The sequence below is a fragment of the Schistocerca serialis genome, chromosome 3 (genome assembly GCF_023864345.2).
Source record: "Schistocerca serialis cubense isolate TAMUIC-IGC-003099 chromosome 3, iqSchSeri2.2, whole genome shotgun sequence".
Taxonomy (NCBI): Eukaryota; Metazoa; Arthropoda; class Insecta; order Orthoptera; family Acrididae; genus Schistocerca; species Schistocerca serialis.
Genome location: NC_064640.1, coordinates 875,710,821 through 875,734,553, shown reverse-complemented (window position 1 = coordinate 875,734,553; position 23,733 = coordinate 875,710,821).

The window sequence follows — 23,733 nt, the reverse complement described above, 5'->3', positions numbered from 1 at the left end:
TATATCCATAGCAACAACCTCACTCCATCACTTAATATCTGATCCCAAGCTTATGATCCTACCAGCCAACAAAAGCTCCACCCCTCTGGTTACGAACTGCAGGGATTACCTAGCAGAGGGGTTCCACCAGCTGTCTGATATACCCACCTAAAAACCCTGTCACAAAGAGTCTATTCCAGAAATCCAGCATGATCACTAGTCCCTCCTCATATCCTTAAGTCCATCTCAGAGGCTCTCCGTTGAGTCTGTCTCTCTCCTCAACACCACCACTCCCCACAGTGCTACCTTCTACATGCTTTCTGAAGTCCATAAACCCAACCACTCAGGATGCCCTCCTGCCACACTGAGGGCACCTCTCCTCTTGTGCAGCACTACATGCAGCCTATAACCTGTAACCTACTCTCTAATATAAAAGACACTAACCACATCCACTGCCGACTCTGCACAGTTCCTTTTCCTTTACCACTCAGAGCCCTGCTCATCTCCATCAATGCCACCTCCCTCTACACTAACATCCCAAATGACAATGGCCCTGCTACCATTTAACATTGACTTTACCAATGCCAAATCAACTCCAAACCTGCAATCTCCTTTCCGGTCACCGTGATCAATTTTATTCTCACCCACAGTTATTACGCCTTTGAAGTGATCAACTACAAATGAACCTGTTGTACAGCAATGAGCAACCACAAGTAAGCATTCTATGAAAAACCTATTCACAGGCTATCAAGAGGAGTGCATCCTAACCACTCAGAATCTAAAAACAGTCACCTGGTTCAGATTAACTGATGACATTTTTGTGATCTGGACCAAGGGTGAAAAGAACCCTGTTCACATGCTTCCAGAATCTCAACACCACCTCTACAATCATTTCACCTAGTCCTCCTCAATGCAACATGCCAAGTTCCTTGATGTTGACCTTCACCTCAAGGATACATCAGTACCTCTGTCTCCATCAGATGTGTCAACCACAAACAATACCTCCATTCTGACAGCTGACATCCATTTCATACCAAGAAGTCCCTTCCATACAGCTTCAGTACCAATGGTCATTACATCTTTAGTGTCATACAGTCACTCTCCAAATATGCCAAGAATCTCACTGAGGCCTTCACAGACTGAAATTAATCTCTCAACCTCACCCAGAAACAGATCTCTTATACGTCGTCTCTCAACTTACCTAACATCTCTCACACATCCATTGTGTATGAGGATGGATCCCATAGTGGAAATAACCATCTACAACTTAAGCACATCAAAATAAATTAACTAACAGACAACAGATTCTGTAGGCTTTAAAGTAGTATTAGTTGTTGGGTAACTCATTAAGAGATTTTTTTTGTAGTTTTTTTATTAGCAGACTTAGTTGTGGTACTAAAAGAATTAAATACTAGAAATACATAGTTAATAAATATATTGCTATTGAAGTAAATGTGATTTGTGTGCCCTGTTTTAGTTTTTCAGGTAATATACTGTAATTATGAAGAAAAAAATATCCACTGTCTGGCCATAATGGAGAGCTATCCTCGAGGCTCAATACCACTAAGGGCTGGAGCAAGTCAATCACATTCTCTGCCAGTGTTCTGAATACCTCTAGCCATGACTGGAAAGGAGAAATATCCTACCTACTATACTCACCACCCCTTCCACAGTGGTATCCTGCTGCGTGCCAACCCTACGCAATATCTCTGCCCATCCGTACTCCGTTCCTTGTCCCAAACCCTTGCATCAAGGATCATATCCCTGCAATAGACCTAAATGCAAGACCTATCCCATAAATCCTCCCTCTACCACCTACTTCAGTCCTGTCACAGACATCTTCTGCATCGTAAAAGTAAGGACTACTTGTAAAAGGAGCCATTTCATTACAAACTATGATGCAACCACTCTGCGGCTGTCTGCATGGGCATGAAACTACCAAGTTGTCTGCATGAATGGCCACCGCCAATCAGTGGCTAATGTGCAGCTGGATCACTTTGTTGCTGAGTATTCTGCTCAGTATGATGTGCTTTACTTTAATGACTACTTCACAGCTGGCACCCTCTGAATTATTTCCACCTGTTACAGATTTTCAGAACTGTGCAGCATAACCTCCCCCTAAAACATATACCTTTTCCACGTGAACTCCTTGGCCTCAGTCTCCAGTAGTGCCTGTCCTAAACCTAGCAATTAACTTCTCCGCTTCCCCTCTGATACTGCACATGCTTCCTAATCCACCAATGCAGCTTCCAGTCTTTTCCCCTTCCCTATTTGTTTGTGGTGCTGTAGTGCTAACAAGAAGAGACTCTGACATTTTACGAATCACTCCATGTAAAGCACTAATGGATCGTCAGTCTCAGCAACTTAAGAGTAGAGTAGTGATTTGTTCAGGAAAAATAAATAATGTTCACACAACAATTTGTGACAATTTATACACTATGCAGCTGAAGTCAAATAAAAATTTTCCTCTCATTACATTTAATAATTTGTTTTGCCTGGGCTCTGTTGCATACTGGTTCATACTTAGACTGTCTATTTATCAGTAAACAGAAGAAACTTTACACAAGATAGAAGAAAACTGCATTTGAAAACATTGCAAACAGTAGTGTCAAAATGCTGTAGAATTTTATCATGAAGACGATACAATACACTTGCCACATGCACTTTATTATTCTGTATGAGAAGAACAAGAAAAAACCAGTTTTCTTCTATTTTAACGTATTATTATAATATTATTCTTAAAGTGGCAATTATTACTGACAACAAATTTGTCACAACTACTGCATTATTGTAAATAGTTAACGATCCTGAATTAATAAGCAATGTCTTCAGTATTGTCAGTATTCTATAAATTAAATGAAATCTTAAAATTTGGTTAGTAATTTGATTTCAGATAGTCATAGTAGTAAACTATGTTGTGAGACATAATAAAGTGTTTTCATAACTTCAAACAGCTCATTTAAAATACATTTCAGAGCACTGTAACCTGCCCAGATAAAAGAGCATGTTAAAGCACTCACTTCCAGGACACATAAAGGCACATCAGCTAAATGTCAAATCCACCTCATATATTAATAATGCGGTTTATGGGCTATTCTGGCTATGATTTTTAGCCAGTTTCCATACTTTACCTTGTATATAAAACCATTTAAGATGATAGGGCAGACTAACAGCAGCCTCTCAGCACATTTACTCTCTCATATGAAGTTTGGTATGAGGAACCAGTAACACTTTTGGGAAAAAAAATTGGCATCATTTTTAAATATAAGTGTAGGATCAAAAGTACCGGTAGCACTTATTATAAGCAAATTTGCCTACTCAAGGACAGAAGGAGGGAATGCACAGCCCTAAAAATATCTGAGAGAGTCCTTTGTGAATTAAATGTGCTGGCAGCTAATGAAAGACTGAAATAGACATTAAACTCATTTTTCACTTGGAATCTTCTCCTATACCACATACTGGGATTGAAGTACAGATTGACTTATGTAAATGATGAGCATATAGCAATATTTCGACTATACAAACCTATTTCTCTTTCTATATAATTGGAAATGGTCACCAATATACTCCTAGAACATGCAAATAACTACAAAATACTTCTTCAATAACCATCTAAAAGATGCTCTGAGTGAACACTTATGTTATGTCACTGGAGCCATTTCTAATCAGAACATATCTGGTGCCAGGACGTCATATGATGTACAAAAAAATTCCTACACATTTAGAAGAAAATCAATGTAGTGGGAATTCCTCTGCGGTATACAATGGGTTTTTATGGATAAACAACTCTAATATATATCTAAGAACACTTATGCTATCTGTCAGACATTTTATATCTTTGGATAGAATATCAAAGAGTTTTGTGGCTGAGAATTGCATTCCTTTCTGTGCCACAGTTAGATTCACCAAGGGGAAGTGCAGATCACTTTTTATTCTGGCACTATATTGGCGAATATCTCTGTTACTTTCAAACTACAGTGAGTTGAGAATGAATGTTCAAATAGTTCAAATGGCTCTGAGCACTATGGGACTTAAAATCTGTGGTCATCAGTCCCCTAGAACTTAGAACTACTTAAACCTAACTAACCTAAGGACATCACACACATCCATGCCCGATGCAGGATACGAACCTGCGACCATAGCAATCACAAGAATGAATGTAATGAGGTAATAAATGTGCTGCAACGATGTGTTTAAAATTCCCTATTGCTTAACAGATTCCTCAAAAATTTATATGTGTTTTCATCACATTTAATTCTAATTACTTCCTTCTGTGTAGAGAATAATTTTGGCCTAAGTGGTGAGTTATCCTGGGATAAACTGATTAATCACTAAAATTTGACGTGAACAGCAATGGACCCATAATAGAACTCTTTGGATTAATCAGTGTATTTTCTCCCCATGAAGGTAAAATGGTGTCCCTCTTTGCAATTTCAATACAACAAATAACCAAAATTGCAAAATATCTCTATTACTTGATCATGTCTAGTTTTGGGTTTTTATTCATAACCCATCCTCAAATCATCCATCAAATCAGAATAAATGTTACTCCAGACACCAAAAATTCATTACAGTCAGTTTGCACAGAAGTACAAAGAAAGTGATCACAAAACTGGATACACATTTCATGATCATTTGCACTGCACTCCATTTTGCTAGTAATTGTCATGATTTTTTGGTGTGTGGAATAATATTCGTTCTGCTTCGATGGATGATCTGAGAATGAGTTATGAATAAAAACCTAAAACTGGTAATCATCAAGTAATAAAAAGAGCATTTTGCAACTTTAGCTGTTTGTCATATTGAAATGGTATCACAAGTTGCTGGCCCTTCAACAACCTAGCATGCTGGAAACCTGTGTCCCTCTTTGTGTTACCCACAAGCCTAGTGTAACATTTTTCATCCTGATTCATAAATAGGAACTAAATCTGGCATGTGCTGAACAAGCTATCGCATAAAAACTTAATTTCTCTTATGGTACATTGTGATTGAACAATAAAAACTCTTTAATAAGTCAGAGACAATTCCAGCTGATGATCCTTTACCATTTAAAAATTTTACTATCTGTTAAGTGAAGGCAATATCAGCTTTATCAATAGAGTGATTCTTTTGAGATCTCAATGGTGATTTTGTAAGTATCACATTACTAGTCAGAGGGATGACAACAATTAAGAAAGTTACATAAGAGGTAAGAGTTGTCAATATTTAGTAACATCTGTGCAGTCAGCTTTCTTATAAAATATGCCCAACAATGGTGTACATTAACATATATGAGAAAGTTCACTCTGAGCCAGTCAAATAACTGCAGCCACAAAACTGAATTATGTACACAATACACAATGGATCAGAAACATATGATTAATACAAAGAGAAAACACTCACCAAATGAAACAACCACACTGATGGTATGGATGGCAACTGTAAATGAGATTTGTTCATGTGTTCAATAACAGATTAACCACATTCTAGGAAAGGGTATGGGCATTTCTGGTATCAGACAGTAAGGGCTACACAACAGAAAACCTATATTTCTAATAGTTTGTGAAATTTTAAGAGAGTCAAGGAGAAAAAGTAAACAAGTAGCTTTCCTTTATGAATTTTGGCAAGAATTAGGATTTGGTAGTGAACATTTGACTAGGGAAATCCTGTGTTACAGTACCACAGCTATCATTCTTGCACAGTTGGAGTTTCACATCAAGTCATGCAAATGAGTGCTCACACTGATGGGTATACGAGGGTGCCCCTTAAATACCAGAATAACAATACTGTGGGCGGATATTGTTTCATATGTATTTCTGCCACTAGGCACGTATAGTGCAACTAATTGCTAGTACAATGCACCTGTGTTGTCATTTGGCTTGTTCTGTTCATCTGCAGTGATTGTTTTTGCTGGTACTGTTATATTCTTGTTTCACTTTTATGATGACAAGTTTAAGTGAACAACACCTAGCTGTGAATTTTTTTTTCTACTTGGTAAATATGTTGCTGAAACTGTTTTAATGTTGAAAACAGCTTACCAAGATGAAGCTATGGGAAAAACTCAAGCATACGAGTAGTTTGCTCAATTTAAAACTGGCGACATGTCAATTGATGTTAAACCTTCTTCTGGACATCAATCAACTGCCCAAATCAATGATAGTTTTTGCCATTGGGTCAGACCATCAATTAAACCTTTACTTGGAAGTTTTAAACACAACAGTGTTTATCAAAAAAGACGTGATTTGTGGAAGACAGGAAATGGTTCTACCACCACGACAATGCACCTGCACACACAGCCATCTCTGTTAGACAGTTTTTGGGTAAAAATGGCATGCACCTTACTCACGTGACTTGGCTCTCTTCGACTTTTTCTTATTTCCATGCATGAAAAGGTGCATGAAAGGACACCAATCTGACAACATTAAAGAAGTCAAAAAAGGAGGTAGAAGCTTTTGGCTATTTCTAAAGATGACCACAAAAAATGTTTTGAACATTGGAAGTGCCAGTGGGAGAAAAGTATTAGTTATAATGGAAAGTATTTTCAAGGGGATCAGGTCATTTTGTACATAGTTTGAAAATATATAGCTTCTAAAAAATAATTCCAGTTTTTCTTTTTGGGTATCCCATAATATTAGATGGAATAAATATTAACTTGCACTTTGATCATATTTGTTGGATCCTAAGATTGATGAGGTTGTTGTCTTTGATACATTTAAGTGAGTTGAAAGAGACATTAACATTCAACATTTAAGTATTTGTGCATTTATCTTCAACAAAATATAGAGCTAATAAAGAAATTAAGTTTCTGAAATAACAGAGTTTTATGAATCATGAAATTAAACACAAACACATTTTCCAAATATATTTTGTCTCATTCTTCTCTAACATTTTACTCTAGTCACTAGTGTATAAGTTGTCAGAAATACATTATTTTGTCTTCTGGCATTCAGAACCAAAATAAAACCATATGCTATAGCAAACTCCAGGAAGAGAGAGGATTTGAGTGCTGAAGGTTAAAAAAGGAAGGCAGTTCACCCAGGCCCCAACATCAGATTAATTCTCCTGTAGGAGATCCTCATCATGAGGTCATAGTGACCTGCCTTTACTTTCTAACCTTCTACATCTACTTTTATTTCACAATCCACTATGGTGGAAGGTACCTTGTACCACAACTAATAATTCCCTTTCCTATCTCACTCACAAATCGAACAATGGAGAAATAAATGTCTGTTTGCTTAAATATGAACACTAATTTCTTTTTTCTTCTTTTCATGATCTTTACTGTGGCAATAAAGTTGTTCTGTGGTCTTTCACAGCGGCTTATTCTCTAATTTTTTTCAATAGGTGTTTCATGACAAGAACATAAACTTCCCTCCAGAAAATTGCCAGCATTGAGCATATGAATTCAACAAGTCATTGGAAGTCACATGCAGAAATACTGAGCCATCCTGCCTCTATTCCCATTTTTAATAGTGAAAGATTTGCTGATGCAGGATTTTTGTACATGAACTGACCTCTCAATTATACCCCATAAATGTTTGACAGGATTCATATCAGGCAGTCTGGGTGGCCAAATCATTTGGTCAAATCATCCAGAATGTTCTTCAAATACAAACAACTGTTGCCCAGTGACATGGTGCATTTTCATCCATAAAAATTTTATCATTGTTTGGGAACATGAACTCCATGAATAGCTGCAAATGCTCTCAAAATAGCCAAACAAAACCATTTACATTCAATAATTCATTCAGTTGTACCAGAGGACCCAGTCTGTTCCATGTACACCCACCCCACACAATTATGGAGCCGCCAACAGCTTGCACAGTGCCTTGTTGACAACATGGTCCATGGCTTCGAGGGGTCTGTGACGCACTCAATCCCTACCATCAGCTCTTACAAAGTGAAATTAGGACTCATCTGACCAAGCCTTGGTTTTCCAGCCATCTAGTGTCGAAAGGATATGATTATGAGCTCAGAAGAGGTAATGCAGGTGATTTAGTGCTGTCAGCAAAGGTATTCACATTGGTCATCTCTGCCACAGGCCAATAATAGCAAATTTCACCACACTGTCCTAACAGATACGTTTGTCATATATTCCACATTGAATTCTGCGTTTGTTTTTTTTTTAATGCAGTGTTGCTTGTCTGATTAGCACTGACACTGTACCCAAAAGCCACTGCTCTCCATCATTAAGTGAAGGCCATTGGAAATTGCATTTTCTGAAAGGTGATGCATGAAATTTGGTATTGCCAGCAAACACTTGACACTGTGGATCTTGGAATACTGAAGTCCATAATGATTTCCGAAAAGGTTTCCGAAGCCCCAGATTTGTAGGCTGTCTCACTCACATATGATAAGTGTGTTGTGGGAGTAGTATCGACCTCCTTTTTTGACCTGTTATACAGGAGCCATACATGCGGATGGGCACACATGGGAGAATGTTGAAATGAATAGAGCAGGAGATGGACAGAGAGAGATAGCAGGAGAGAATAGGTAAGGACGGAGGGAGCAGGAAGGGAGAATGAGGTGGACACAAAGACAGGAGGATGAAGAGTTAGAGGTGGGAAGGGGGATGGAGGAAATATATGCAATATGTGTATAAAATGCGTATATGGTCAAGGCCACAGGGGAAAGGCTACTCATAAAATACTTTCATTATATTGCATTTTTCATCAAGTATTGAGTAGTCCGCCCCTGGTAGCTGAGTGGTCAGCACGATGGAATGTCATACCAAACGGCCCGGGTTCGATTCCCGGCTCGGTCGGAGATTTTCTCCGCTCAGGGACTGGGTGTTGTGTTGTCCTTATCATTATCATTTCATCCCCATAGACACGCAATTTGCCGAAGTGGCGTCAACTCGAAAGCCTTGCACCAGGCGAACGGTCTACCCGATGGGAGGCCCTAGCCACACGACATTTCCATTTCCGTCAAGTATTGAGTGCAAATGGTGCACCAGAGTAAAATTTACAAAATTCCTTAACACTGATTAGCCAGAACATTATGACCAATAACCCACTATCGATATAAACCCTTCCAGGTGACAGCAAAGTGATGCGCAAGGAATGACTACTAGTCAGACACACACACAGTGCATGTAGTATCAGTGAGTGTGCTGACCATGTTCAGAATGAGTAATGCACACCACCTGTCTGAGTTTGACCAAGGGCAGATTGTGATAGCCTGAAAGTTCAGCAGGAGCATTTCAGAAACTTCATAACTTGCCGGGTGTCAATTTACTTTCAAAATGGGTGCCTAACAAAATCCACTACTGTAAAAGTAACTTCCATCATAGGATGCACTTCAGCTGAACACTTCATAAAAATGACTTTCAATTTGGAGTACCAATAAAAACAAAATAACTCACTGTAGGTTGACACATAAAGTTGGTTTTCTAAGGTCAGTCACAGTTAAAAGAAATGATAAAAACCTATGTATTTGTGAAAGTTTTGGAGAATCAGCAGCAATTACTACACTCTCAAATTAGTCATGTTCATATTAAAACATGTAAAGCAGTTCTTATTTACTTTAACATCCTTCATTAGAAAAATTGCTAAGAAAACGATAATGAAGCCTTTACCAGATTACTGCACAGTGTACAATGTATCCAGATGAGGCTGATAATGGATAGATGAAATGGGAAAATAGGTTGTCTTAGTGGTGATGCTTTTGTTTCCCTGCAAAAAAAAATCATGTCTAGTAGTAGATGCATGGAAATGTGACCAATTATCTGTCTATAATAAATTTGTTTCAGTAAATTCTAAAACTAATTTTCACTGAATATGCCAATAACATCCTAAAGTTCCTCACATTACACATTGTTGGGGGATGTGAATATAAAATTATTTCAATTAAACTTTGAACTGACGGGTATTATCATTCATTTCTTTCATAATCTGCCCTTAGCTGGCTAAAGAAGGACATTTATCATTAGGAAGATATTCAGATGTCATAATTCATACAGTGAAGTGTTGGAAGTCTATACCAATAAAAGAACAATGTCACCCCAATATGTAAAAGGCACATAACTGTGTCATAGCAATAGTTTATTTAGGAAGGACTACTTAAGGAACATGTAGCTGCATGAATGTAACATAACTGCAGTCAAATCTCCATTTACAAGGTTTAATTAGTGTGTCTCATCAAAAATAAATGAGTTGAAACTGTTGATCAGTAAATAAACTGACAGAGATTCTGAACATTTCCTTGGGCAGTGTCATCAACACATTGCATTAATTGCTTTAGCAGCACCTACACTAGGTCAGAAGTGCACCTGTTCAATATTAGATTACAATGGGGTTTGATTACGGGATACTTATAGCTGAAATTGGTAAGAATTCTCTCACTCCCACTACTATAAGTGTTGAAAGTAGCCTTTATCATTGCCATTATGCCTATAAAATCAATAATGAAGACACAAATTAGACAGCATCTGATTTTCCATCAGCTTTGAGTGGCATAAAATCACATTTCTAGCATTCATTTCCCCACAACCATTGGTTAAAATATGACAGAACATGTAACTGTTGCGAAACTTAGGGGCAAACATCTATGTCAGTATCTCACACTGAGAAATCCTTCATCTAAGCTATAGTTGTTCTCTTTCTCCACGCTTCTACATCTAAGCTATGACTCCTTTTCTAATGAACTCAATGACAGTGGGATGCTAAATTAGCTTCTCAGTGTTAGCTGAAACGCTGCTGAAGATGATTTTAGCAATGTTTTGAAGTAAATGACACATATCAGATTATTAAAATGGAGAGTTACAAGTCTGCAAGGTATGGTGCTGCATATTAGAGATGGTGTCTGCCAGGGAGTTATCATGTAAAAGTGTATTTCTGAAACAGAAATGAATATGTGTGTTTGTTTGTAAGTGTGTGGGACTGGATTGTTCAAAAACAGTGCAAATGGTTCTGAGCACTATGGGACCTAACATATGAGGCCATCAGCCCCCTAAACTTAGAACTACTTAAACCTAACTAACCGAAGGACATCACACACATCCATGCCCAAGGCACGATTCGAACCTGTGACCTTAGCAGCAGCGCGGTTCCGGACTGAAGCACTTAGAACAGCTCGGCCGCAAGGGCCAGCTGGGACAGGATGAGTGGTGGTAGTATGTGGTGAGAGAAAACTATATATGCCATTTATCCCCTCACTGAAGATAGATTCTCATGATCTTAAAATACCTCGTATATTGATCAGGATGATCCATATTTGCTCTAACTCCATTGGCTACCTCTGTAAAGCTCACACACTGCTTGGATTGTAAATAAGGAACGAAATATTGTAACAGATATTGGATACCAATAATAAATTAAAACTTTTCAAAACAGTTAAAGTAAATCATAACTTTAAACAATAATGGCAGCAGGATCCTGGTGTGTTGGAAGCAGTACTGTTATGACAAGAAGTGGCCATTGACACGATCAAATATTATTAAGTTCTATGTCAAAGACAGTAATGAAAATAATTTTTTTTTATATTACTGAACAATTAAACAAATAAGTGTAAAAACATATGCATGATGTTCTCTTCTGCTTTTGATGCACTGCATCTAACTGGCTGTTAGCCTGTTTAGGCATAATATTTAATATCTGTAGTTAGATTAAAATTTGCACCTATATATGGGCAGCAGAATTGTATGGTACTAAAATCTATATTCATACTCCGTAAACCACTGCTAACTGCATGGCAGCGGGTATGTCCCATCATACCAACACCAGTTACTACGGCTTTTGACTGTTCCACTCACATATGTAATGTGGGAAGGATGGCTCTTGAAATGCCACTGTGTGTGCCGTACTTAATCGATAAGTTTGTCCTAACGATCACTATAGGTGTGATAAGCAAGGGATTGTAGTATATTCTTCAGGCCATCTTTTAAAGCCTCTTCTCAAAACTTTGTAAGCAGACTTCTGTGGGCTCGTTGATGTCTATCCTCAAGGATCTGCCATTTCAGTTCTTTCAACATCTCCGTGACATTCATCCAGAGATAAAGCAAATCTGTAACCATTCCTGCTGCCATCATCTCTATACGTTCATTATCGCCTGTTAGTCCTATTTGGTATACAAGTTCCATACACATGAGTAATATTCTATGATGGGTTACACGAGTGATTTATAAGCTATTAGTGTTTCCTTTGTAGACTTACTGCATTTCCCTAATATTCTACCAATAACCAAAAGTCTGCCACCTGCTTTACCCATGACTGAGCTTGCGTGGTTGTTTAATTTCATGTCACTACAAAGAGTTACACCCAAATATTTGTATGAATTGACGGATTCCAACTGTGACTGATGGATGTTAGTGTCATAAACTGCTTCCAAGATCATGATGAATACATGATGAAACTACACATAAACATCTGCAGTAAACAGAAATCCCATAAATACATATCCTTCACGCTTCTGCAACTAGGTGAACTTACCTGCCCCTATTTCAAACAGGAAGAGTACTTGAATGTGAGTGAGAAGTACAGCAGAGAATGTTTTACTGATAGGACTGTGTCAATTGTGCGGTTTTTTATAGACCTACATACCTTGCATAACGTAGTAGTAAAAGAAAAACTCATTCCCTTTTTTATTCTTCATTTGGATGTGTGTCTTCTTGAGGATTTTGGTCCCTTGGCTGACCCAAGAAATATTGGAGACTGATTTTAAATCTTCTGCACGAAAAGAAAACTCCCCAAGCAGTGACAAACAAAGCCATTGCGTACATAGTTATTTCCATAAACATGGTTCTACGTTACGTAAGTAGCACCTGTCCCAGCACGAGTACCAAAGGCCTACCGCTGGAGTGGTGAATGTCGGTTGCAATTTTGAAACAGTTGACAGCAGTCTGCGATAGTAAAGGGTCAGAAAAGTAAAAACATTTTGTGCGATCGTTGGACTCGAAAGAAAATACAGTTTTCACATTCATTTAATGAAAACCACTCCAGATACTATTGGAAACTACTGCGTCCACGTTGTCCCTCTGCACAAAATTTTTCCGAAGAACTTAAAAATGGCCTGCTGCAAAATACGAAACCAGTAGTGGACGCAATAAAGTTCTCAATGCCAACTTGAGCAATCTTCAATAAAAAAGGAAGAGCGTTGCGGATTCAGCACATCTTCCGAACATGGAGTAACTATTTGTTTTATTAGCGCAGACCCATCTCTCTTTTGATGTACCGGTAACATAGTAATTGTAGCCATCTTCCTGAAGCAGCTGTTTTGTCTATACAGCTTGCTTCCCTGGCCATTCAGCTTGAGTTCATGCACAATTGTCCCACATGAATATGAATCAAATATCACATATAGCACTGTAGCCGTAATTCATGAAATAAGACACAATTCACCATCCACTAATGATACGGCGCAAATTTCATCCCGCAACCTAAAATTAGAATATTGGTACACATTCTGTCATTTAGTGTCACGTTTTTCGTTACGGATATGTACGACGTTAATATGAATGAGTGGTGTCTGTTCCTTTGGACCAGTGGCATAGCGTTGTTGTAAAGGTTGGGGAGAGACTATATTTATTATAGGTAGACAAAATAGTACAATAAAATATAATTTAAACAAATGAAACAAAATGTATCAAATAAAACAACTACTACTACTACCACTACCGCTGCCACTAATAACAATAATAATAATAATAATAATAACTAACTTGTTCAAGGAACGATGACAAATTTGTAAAATTCCAGCAGCAAGAGAAGAAGCACTTATATTTTCTTGTATACAAGCGCAATGCGCCTGTCTTTTCTTCCCAGAAATGAGTCTATAACTCGGTCTACAAAGATCTGATCACTGGATAGCTCACCAATTAGTGTCTTTTCTATTGCTAACGTGCTCAAACACGACAGCCGGGTGTTGGACATTGAATTCCTTGAATAATTCTTAACTCGTTTAAGAGTACTCATGCTTCGTTCACTGCTTGCTGTAGTTGCAGGTAGGATCAAAACCAAACGTAGGAACTTCGTTGTTTCTTCATAAATACAGTCTAAATCATTGTTGACAGTGTACTTTGAGAGGATTCTTGGAGATAGTTGTTTTTTCACATCAGCGTATATGTTACAGAGTGCATTTTCAAGTTGTTCTTGTTTGAAAAAAGGGTACTGTTCTAATAACTGAAGCAGTTTCAACTTTGGGAAATCTTTTTGATAGTTCGAGAAACACTTTTCGTTCTAAAGTTCACAAATTGAATTTGGGGAAACTCTTGAAATCTTTTTCCCATCTGAACAATTTGCAAATGCAGTATCTCGTAAGTTAGTGCCCTGAGAGATGTCTTTTGACTGTCACGGAATGATAAGTTGCCATTCAAACACAAACTGCATTTAATGCATTCATCAACGAATGTTTCCGTTCTTAATTGCCGTAAGTTTCTCAAAACAGTTCTTATTTCGTCGTGCCAAGCAGTTATACTGACACATTTTGGCTGAAGAACATTAAAGAATTGAACAACATAAACAAAGCAGTCTCGGTAGAAACAAAGCAAGTAGACAAACGTAGGATCATCCATCCGTCGTTTCATTCTCACAGCACAGCTCAAAGATTCAGGGTCCCACTGAGAGTCTGTATCATCAATTGTATAATTTAAAACACTATATAGCTCTGAGAAATGACTAGATATTGTTCAAACTGCCCTGGAATGAAAGTTCCAGAGAGTATTGCTTGCATGTGGCAGTTTAAATCCTTTCTCTTATCAATACAGTTCGTTTTGATGATTTGCTGAAAAAAGCAGTTATATCTCCATAAACATCGTAAAATCCAACGAATCTTTCCTCAATTTTGTCTGCAATACAGTATCTGAATATTATACTCATTTGACTCTTGCATGACATGTCTAATATTTCATCAGCTTCAATCGAAATGAAATTGCAGTTCTGAATTTCAGACCTTATTTTCTCATTAACTGCCAGAGTTATCATTTCTATTACATCATTCTGTATATCTGGAGAAGTTCCTTTAAAGGTTGAAGAGATGACAAATGGTCTTGGATTAACTGCTCTCCTTGAGCTAGTAAATCCAACAATTCCAGATAGTTATCTTTGTAGCTGGAGGATTCATCCTCTCGATGGCCGCGAAAGGTTAGTTCTTGTTTACAAAGAATTACAATTGCCTGAATAATACAAGCCAATACTCTCGTATTGGATACAACTTGTTCGTTGTATTTTATTGCTGTCAGCCGAGCGGCTTCAGAAAGGGCGTGCTCAATTCTACTTTTGCCCAATAACAGAAATGATTCTTTGTTCTGCAGGTGATGTTTTGATATCTGGTGCTTTGGTGCATTCCCGTCAAAGTTTTTTATTGTACAAATGCCCTCATTGCACTATTCCTTTTCACCACCAAACAGAAGACATATATAATAATATAATCTGTTATTAACTGCAATCGCAGTCAGCCAAGTATACTTTTCGTACCAGGCTGTCTGGAAAGTGAGTTTTTGTTTGGCTTCACTTAAAAACTAAACTGATTATAGGAGTAGGTCGTTTGTCCTTCAATTCGAACTTTTATTCGTATGGTATGTTAATGTAGAAAAAGGCATTTTTAATAAAAATTCTGTAAGGTGTTCAGTTGCTCGCTCACTCATGTTGGTGACACAACGAAATTATGCACTAAAATCTCACAAGAATGACTATGAACACAAACCGTGCGACTGTTCACTTCTGTGTTAAAATCCTGCATAGAAGCGGCAGAGACTATTCTCGATGCCTGCTAGCAAGTGCAGCGCACCGGTCTTCGTGGAAGAGAGGAAGTGGAGGGGGCACAGGCGCACACAGCCTGGTAAGGGAAGGTAAGGGAAGGGAGGCAGAGCAGTCGAGTCTCAAGCAGGCAAATACGCCAATACCCAGGGTGCGGCGCTGGCTACAAGACTGATGTCACATTTAGAGCTCTTAGCAGAAAGTTATTTATATTTTTGTTATGAATTACTATTGAATCTTTTTTAAGCACAAATACAGGGGAGACTAAGTCTCAAAGTCTCCCCTCACGCTACGACACTGCTTTGGACATGTCTGAGAGAACAGACACCACATAGAATTCGCAGCTGTGAAACACATTATGTAGAAGAGAAAGGAAAGAAACTATTGATGTCAGCTGCATTATGGCTTTATGCGGAATCAGCAGTGATGAAAGAAAATGTGTGCCAAACCAAGACTCAGCTGCTTACTAGGCACTTGCTTTAGAAATTGCGCCACCCAGACGCATTGTTCATCGCGATTGCGTGGCTGTCTCAGCACACATACCGGCTGACCCACACTGCCATGGAGTGCCACCTAACTGCAGTCCCCCTCCATGTCATCCTTGCTCGCTACTCTTAGATTTCCGCAGAACGTTGAACGTAATTGTGCATCCACACTGAAGGTAGAAGACTCATTACCCATCAAGTGAATCAGTTATATGAATGCATAGTGTTCATTCTTTCGGACACATTGAAAACGACAGACACCACGCGGGATCTGCAGCTGTAAAACACATTATGTAAATTGAAGGTAAAGGGACTTTTGATGTCAGCTGCATTGGGAATTTATGTAGAATCAGAGGCGATGAGCGAAAATATGTGCTGAAAAAGTCAACATGAAATGTTCTGCAGACTAGGCAATTGGAGTAACAACTGCACCACGCGCATACAGTGATTATCATGACGACACAGACTATCTTGGCACACCTTCTGGCCAAACCACACTCCCACACAGTGTCACCTATATGCAGTCCCTGTCCATGTCCTCCATGCTCGCTATTTTGAGATTCCTGCAGAAGGTTGTGTGTAACTGTGCATCTGCACTGAAGGTGAAGGATACGAATCAGTTATATGAACGCATGGTGACTGTTCTTTCAGAAATGACCAAAATGACAGACACTAAGTGGAATCCACAGCTGTAACAAATATTATGTAAACTGAAGGTGGAGGGGGTAGAAGGAAAGAAAAGAAAAGGAACTATTGATGTCAGCTGAATTGGGACTTAATGTTGATTCAGTGGTAATGAGCGAAAGTGTGTGCCAGACTCGGATTCAACAAGGGATCTCCTGCTTATTAGGCAGTTGTGGTAACAACTGGGCCACCTTCTTTTTTTGGTTTCTTTTTTGCCCCTGGACAAGAAAGGGAAAACTACAAAAATATCTACTTTCCATCGCCACTTGTCCCTAACAAAAAAAAAAATGCACCTCTTCAGGCGTTGGCGCCTATCTAGACCTATCCCAAAACAACTAACCTATTACTACAAGGATGTAGGAAAAGAAAATAGTAAGGGGGAAGTACATAGAGAGTAGCGATGAAAATGAAAGTAGTTGTGTATGGGCTTGTTTTTGTTTGTTTATTTTATTGCATTTTTATGTTATTTTTTGTTGTCTTTATGCTTAGATACAGGGTGGTCCATTGATAATGACCGAGCCAAATATCTCACGAAATAAGCGTCAAACGAAAGAACTTCAAAGAACGAAACTCGTCTAGCTTGAAGGGGAAAACCAGATGGCGCTATGGTTGGCCCGCTGCCCTAGGTCAAACGGACATCAACTGGTTTTTTTTAAAAATAGGAACCCCCATTTTAATTACTTATTCGTGTAGTACATAAAGAATTATGAATGTTTTAGTTGGCCCATTTTTTTCGCTTTGTGATAGATGGCACTGTAGTAGTCACAAACGTATAAGTACGTGGTATCATATAACACTCCGCCAGTGTGGACACTATTTGCTTCGTGATACATTACTCGCGTTGAAAAGGACCGTTTACCAATTGCAGAAAAGGTCTATTTCGTGTTAATGTATGGCTATTGTGATCAAAATGCCCAACCGGCGTGTGCTATGTATACTGCTCGGTATCCGTTCGCCAGATAGTTACGTTATTTAAGGATACAGGAAGTGTTCAGCCACATGTGAAACGTCAATGACGACCTGCAATAAATGATGATGCCCAAGTAGGTGTTTTAGCTGCTGTTGTGGCTAATCCGCGCCGGTCGGAGTGGCCGAGCGGCTCTGGGCGCTACAGTCTGGAGCCGCGCAACCGCTACGGTCGCAGGTTCGAATCCTGCTTCAGGCATGGATGTGTGTGGTGTCTTTAGGTTAGTTAGGTTTAAGTAGTTCTACGTTCTAGGGGACTGATGACCTCAGAAGTTAAGTCCCATAGTGCTCAGAGCCATTTTGCTAATCCGCACATCAGTAGCAGACAAATTGCGCGAGAATCGGGAATCTCAAAAACGTCGGTGTTGAGAATGCTGCATCAACATCGATTGCACACGTACCATATTTCTATGCGCCAGGAATTGCATGGTGACGACTTTGAACGTCGTGTACAGTTCTGCCACTGGGCAGAAGAGAAATTACAGAACAATAACAGATATTTGCACGCGTTCTATTTGGCGACGAAGCGTCATTCACCAACAGCGGTAACGTAAATCGGCATAATATACACTATTGGGCAACGGAAAATCCACAATGGCGGCGACAAGTGGAACATCAGTGACCTTGGCGGGTTAATGTATGGTGCGGCATTATGGGAGGAGGGGTAATTGGCCCCTATTTTATCGATGACAATCTAAATGGTGCAATGTATGCTGATTTCCTACATAATGTTCTACCGATGTTACTACAAGATGTTTCACTGCATGACAGAATGACGATGTACTTCCAACATAATGGATGTCCGGCACATAGCTCGCGTGCGGTTGAAGCGGTATTGAATAGCATGTTTCATGACAGGTGGATTGGTCGTCGAAGCATCATACCATGGCCCGCACGTTCACAGGATCTGACGTCCCCGGATTTCTTTCTGTGGGGAAAGCTGAAGGATATTTGCTACCGTGATCCACCGAGAACGCCTGACATCATGCGTCAGCGCATTGTTAATGCGTGTGTGAAATTACGGAAGGCGAACTACTCGCTGTTGAGAGGAATGTCGTTACACGTATTGCCAAATGCATTGTCGTTGATCGACATCATTTTGAGCATTTATTGCATTAATGTGGTATTTACAGGTAATCACGCTGTAACAGCATGCATTCTCAGAAATGATAAGTTCACAAAGGTACATGTATCACATTGGAACAACCGAAATAAAATGTTCAAACGTACCTACGTTCTGTATTTTAATGTAAAAAACCTACCTGTTCTCAACTGTTCGTCTAAAATTGTGAGCCATATGTTTGTGACTATTACAGCACCATCTATCACAAAGCGAAAAAAGTGGTTCAACTGAAACATTCCTATTTCTTTACATATTACACGAATATGTAATTAAAAAATGGGGGTTCCTATTTAAACAAACGCAGTTGATATCCATTTGACCTATGGCAGCGCCATCTAGCGGGCCAACCAACTTCAAGCAAGACAAGCTTCGTTCTTTGCAGTTTTTTCGTTTGACGCTTATTTCGTGAGACATTTTTTTTACTGGTCACAATCAATGGAATACCCTGTATATATATTTTTATTTTCTTTTACTTATTTACTTTTTTTAATTTTTAAATGTTTTAAATTAAATTCGTCTATGTACCAGAATTCCAGGAGTCACTAACGCCTTCTGATTGGCCGAACGTCCAAATGTGTCTTCCCGAAAATTTAATGGAGATTCTGTTTGTAGTGGCTTCAGAACATAATGTCGGGAAAAAGGTATCAGCATCTCATGGCTTGGACGTTTCGGCTGGAAGGCGGGTCATGAAAGGCGCTCCGTAGAAAACTGGAAAAGAACTGCTTGTATCTGGGGTTGTGAACAAGTGTACAGTGTCGATCGTTAAGGTACGTCCAGTAACCTAGTTCTGAATTCTCGTGAGGGCCAAAAATGTAGCGGACCGTATGGCAGCGTATCCAATTCACAGCAATAGCTTTTGGTGCAGGATAGTGAATCACATCCAGGAATAAAAGCATCAGGAAAATGATCTGAGCAGGTGTCTGTTGGGTAAGGAAAGCTAAGATATGCTGCACGAACCTCCAGACGTCAGACAATGGACCACATGAGAACTGAGGAGCGTCTGTGTCCTCCACACCACAGTAAACGCAGGTGGGTGTGCAGTGAGGCGGATGTGGTGCAAATGAAGCTGGTTGACCTGTTTGCCATTGATGGTGATATACCAGGTGGACTGGACGCTGATATCAATATAACCAGCGTGTTGCGCTTACCACACATGACGCCATGTGATCTGGGGAAACGTGTTCAATGAAGTTGGGGGATCGACAAATTTGTAATGTGTCATCTACAGTCTTTGTCCAGAGTATACATAAAGGGGTAAGGAGTGCAGGATGTAACTTAATTCAAGAAAGAAGTGTCGAAAGTGATAAAAGGGGGTTGTAATGTCTTATAACATGACTGGGACTGACATGGAGACTGGCGTGCATTCGTGCAAAAACAGTCCGATCAGGCTCGTCAGGCAGCGACGCCAGACTTTCAGTCGGGAGTTAACAAAAAGTGCCATAACTCTGTCTGGCACATGGAATAAGCCCACTCCACTATCCTCCTGTGGGAGGGCAAGGATGAATACTGAACTTTAAATAACATCCCGGTACAGACAAAGGATTCCATCGTCATCAACTTATGACGTGTGAGGGTAATCGGGACCAGAAACTTGTGCCACATAGGGGATGTGTGAGGCGTGGTAAACATTTACTTACTGCCCATGCTGTACAATGTCGAGGGATGTAAACCATTGGTCCACACGGTTAACCCTGATCATTTGGAGGAGACGTCTACTATTGGTTGCCGCTGAACACCTGGACAAAGTGTTTATCACAGTGTTTATTGCAGTTGCATGACTATCTCACAGTATCTCATAGCCAAGCTACTCACCCATCTAGTACCACCTATCCACAGTCCCCATCATATCTTCCATGCTCATTATCTTGAGATTGCTGCAGAAGCTTGAACATAATTGTGCATCTGCTCTGAATGTGGTGAATTGGTTGCCCATCAAGGTGAATAAATTATACAGATCTCAAAAGAACAGACAAAAATGGTTCAAATGGCTCGGGGCACTATGGGACTCAACTGCTGTGGTCATAAGTCCCCTAGAACTTAGAACTACTTAAACCTAACTAACCTAAGTACATCACACACACCCATGCCCGAGGCAAGATTCGAACCTGCGACCGTAGCGGTCGTGCGGTTCCAGACTGTAGCGCCTTGAACCGCTCGGCCACTCCGGCCGGCAAAAGAACAGACACCATACATTCATTTAACTTATTTACCTCAATAGAGAATGAATCCACATCTTCAGTGTGGATGCACAACTACATTTGTCCTGCAGAAATCTCAAAGTAGAGATGGAGAGTGTGGAGGACACGAACAGTGACTGCTGATAGGCTGGTTCTGGTGGGAGTGTGGGTCAGCCATGGTGGAGGGTGAGGGGGGCAAGATAGTTCGCCCAGTTGCCAGAAACACTGTGTACAGGTGGTGCAGTTGTTAATGCAATTTCCTAGTAAACAGTAGATCCCTGATCGAATCTCTGTGTGACACACGTTTTCACTTGTTGCTGCTGATTCTGCATGAACTCCCGATACAGCTGCCATCAATGGTTCCTTCCCTTTTCTTTCCTTTCCTCTCCATCTACCTTCAGTTTACATAATATGTATCATAGCGTCATATTCCGCATGGTCTGTTCTTTCAGACATGGGCGGGGGTTTTGGTCAGATGGGAGGCATGGCGAGACAGTCCATGCAATTGTGGTAAACAGTGTGTCTGGTTGGTGCAGTGGTTAATGCAACTACCTCTCCTCTCGTCATCGATAGTTGCTAGTAAAGCTAAAGCAACCAGTTTAGGCGTCTTCGTTTCGTAAACACTTGTCTATATGTTATTTAGCTCGCGCGCGTCAACTGCAGTCAACAACTGCCGCTGGAGCGCGCTGCCGTCGCATGTGAGCACGCTGGGTCGCGCGTACCGTATGCACGAGTCGCATCGTTTCTGAGCGTTCAGCAGCACGGTGGACTCGGCACACTCAACGCTCAACGTTGAAATGCACGGCCCGTATGCCGACGGCTTTAGGCGTGTTATGGGGTCCTTTAGGGACATGACTGCCAAGAAGGGAAAGAACCAATGTGCACTCCGTGTGCATACCGGGTAGAGTGACTCCAGATGTGGATAGGATGTTTCCGGATGACATGAAGAGCACAGGATGCAGCAAACTACAGGTGGTTGCTCACGTCAGTACCAAAGATGCGTGTCATTTTAGATCAGAAGAGATTCTCTCTGGTTTCGAGCGGCTGACAGAAGTGGTAAAGGCTGCCAGTCTTGCTTGAAAGATGAAAGGAGAGCTCACATTTGCAGCATAGACGACAGGACCGATTGCGGACCTCTGGTACAGAGCCGAGTGGAGGGTCTGAATCAGAGACTCAGGCGGTTCTGCGACCATGTAGGCTGCAGATTCCTCGACTTGCGCCAAAGGGTGGTTGGGTTTTGTGTTCCACTGAATAGGTCAGGTGTCCACTATACGCAGGAGGCGGCTACAGGGTAGCAGGGGTTGTGTGGCGTGGACTGGGCGGTCTTTTAGGCTAGAGGGTCTCGGGAAGACACAAGAAGGGCTTCAGTCGCAGAGGGTGCACGGTGAACACAGAAAGAACGTAGATACAGGAGTCATAGGTATAACAGTTGTAAATTGTCGTAGCTGTGTTGGGAAAGTACCAGAGCTCCAAGCGCTAATAGAAAGCACTGATGCTCAAATCGTTACAGGCACTGAAAGCGGGAGAAGAAGCTCAGCCGAAATTTTTGCGAAGAACCTAACGGTCTTCCGAAAGGATAGGCTAAACACGATTGGCGGTGGCGTGTTTGTTGCCGTTAGAAGTAGATTATCTTGTCGCGAAATTGAAGTAGATAGTTCCTGTGAGTTGGCAACCGGAGTGAAATGATAATTGGATCCTTTTACCGACCTCCCAATTCAGATGATACAGTTGCTGAAAGATTCAAAGAAAACTTGAGTTGGATTTCAGCTCGCACCTGACTCATACGGTTATAGTTGGTGGTGGCTTTAATTTACCTTCGATATGTTGGCGAAAATACGTTTTTAATTCGGGAGGTACACGTAAAACATCATCGGAAATTGTGCTAGACGCATTCTCTGAAAATTATTTCGAGCAGTTAGTTCCTGAGCCCACACGAATAGTAAACGGTTTTGAAAACACACTTGACCACTTAGCAACAAACAATCCTAAAAACGAGGATCAAAACCGATACAGGGATTAGCGAACACAGGGTTGTCGTAGCGAGATTGAATATTGTAACCCCCAAATCCTCCAAAAATAAACGAAAAATATACCTATTCAAAAAAGCAGATAAAAATTCACTTCACGCCTTCCTGAGAGACAATGTCCACTCCTTCCAAATTAATAATGTAAGTGTAGACCAGATGTGGCTTGAATTCAAAGAAATAGTATCGGCAGCAATTGAGAGATTTATACCAAATAAATTAACAAACGACGGAGTTGATCCTAATTAGTACACAAAACCGGTCAGAATACTGTTGAAGAAACAACGAAACAAACATGTCAAATTTAAACAGACGCAAAGTACTCAATATTGGCGATCTTTTACAGAAGCTCGAAATTTAGCGCGGACTTTAATGCGAGATGCTTCTAACATTTTCCACAACGAAACTTTGTCTCGAAACCTGGCAGAAAATCCAAAGGGATTCTGGTCGTATGTGAAGTATGTTAGGGGCAAGAAACAATCAAAGCCTTCTCTGCGCAAAAGCCATGGAGATACTATCGAAGACAGTGCTGCCAAAGCAGGGTTACTAAACACAGCCTTCCTAAATGCCTTCACAAAACCTTCCAAAATGCCTTCACAAAAGAAGACGAAGTAAATATTCCAG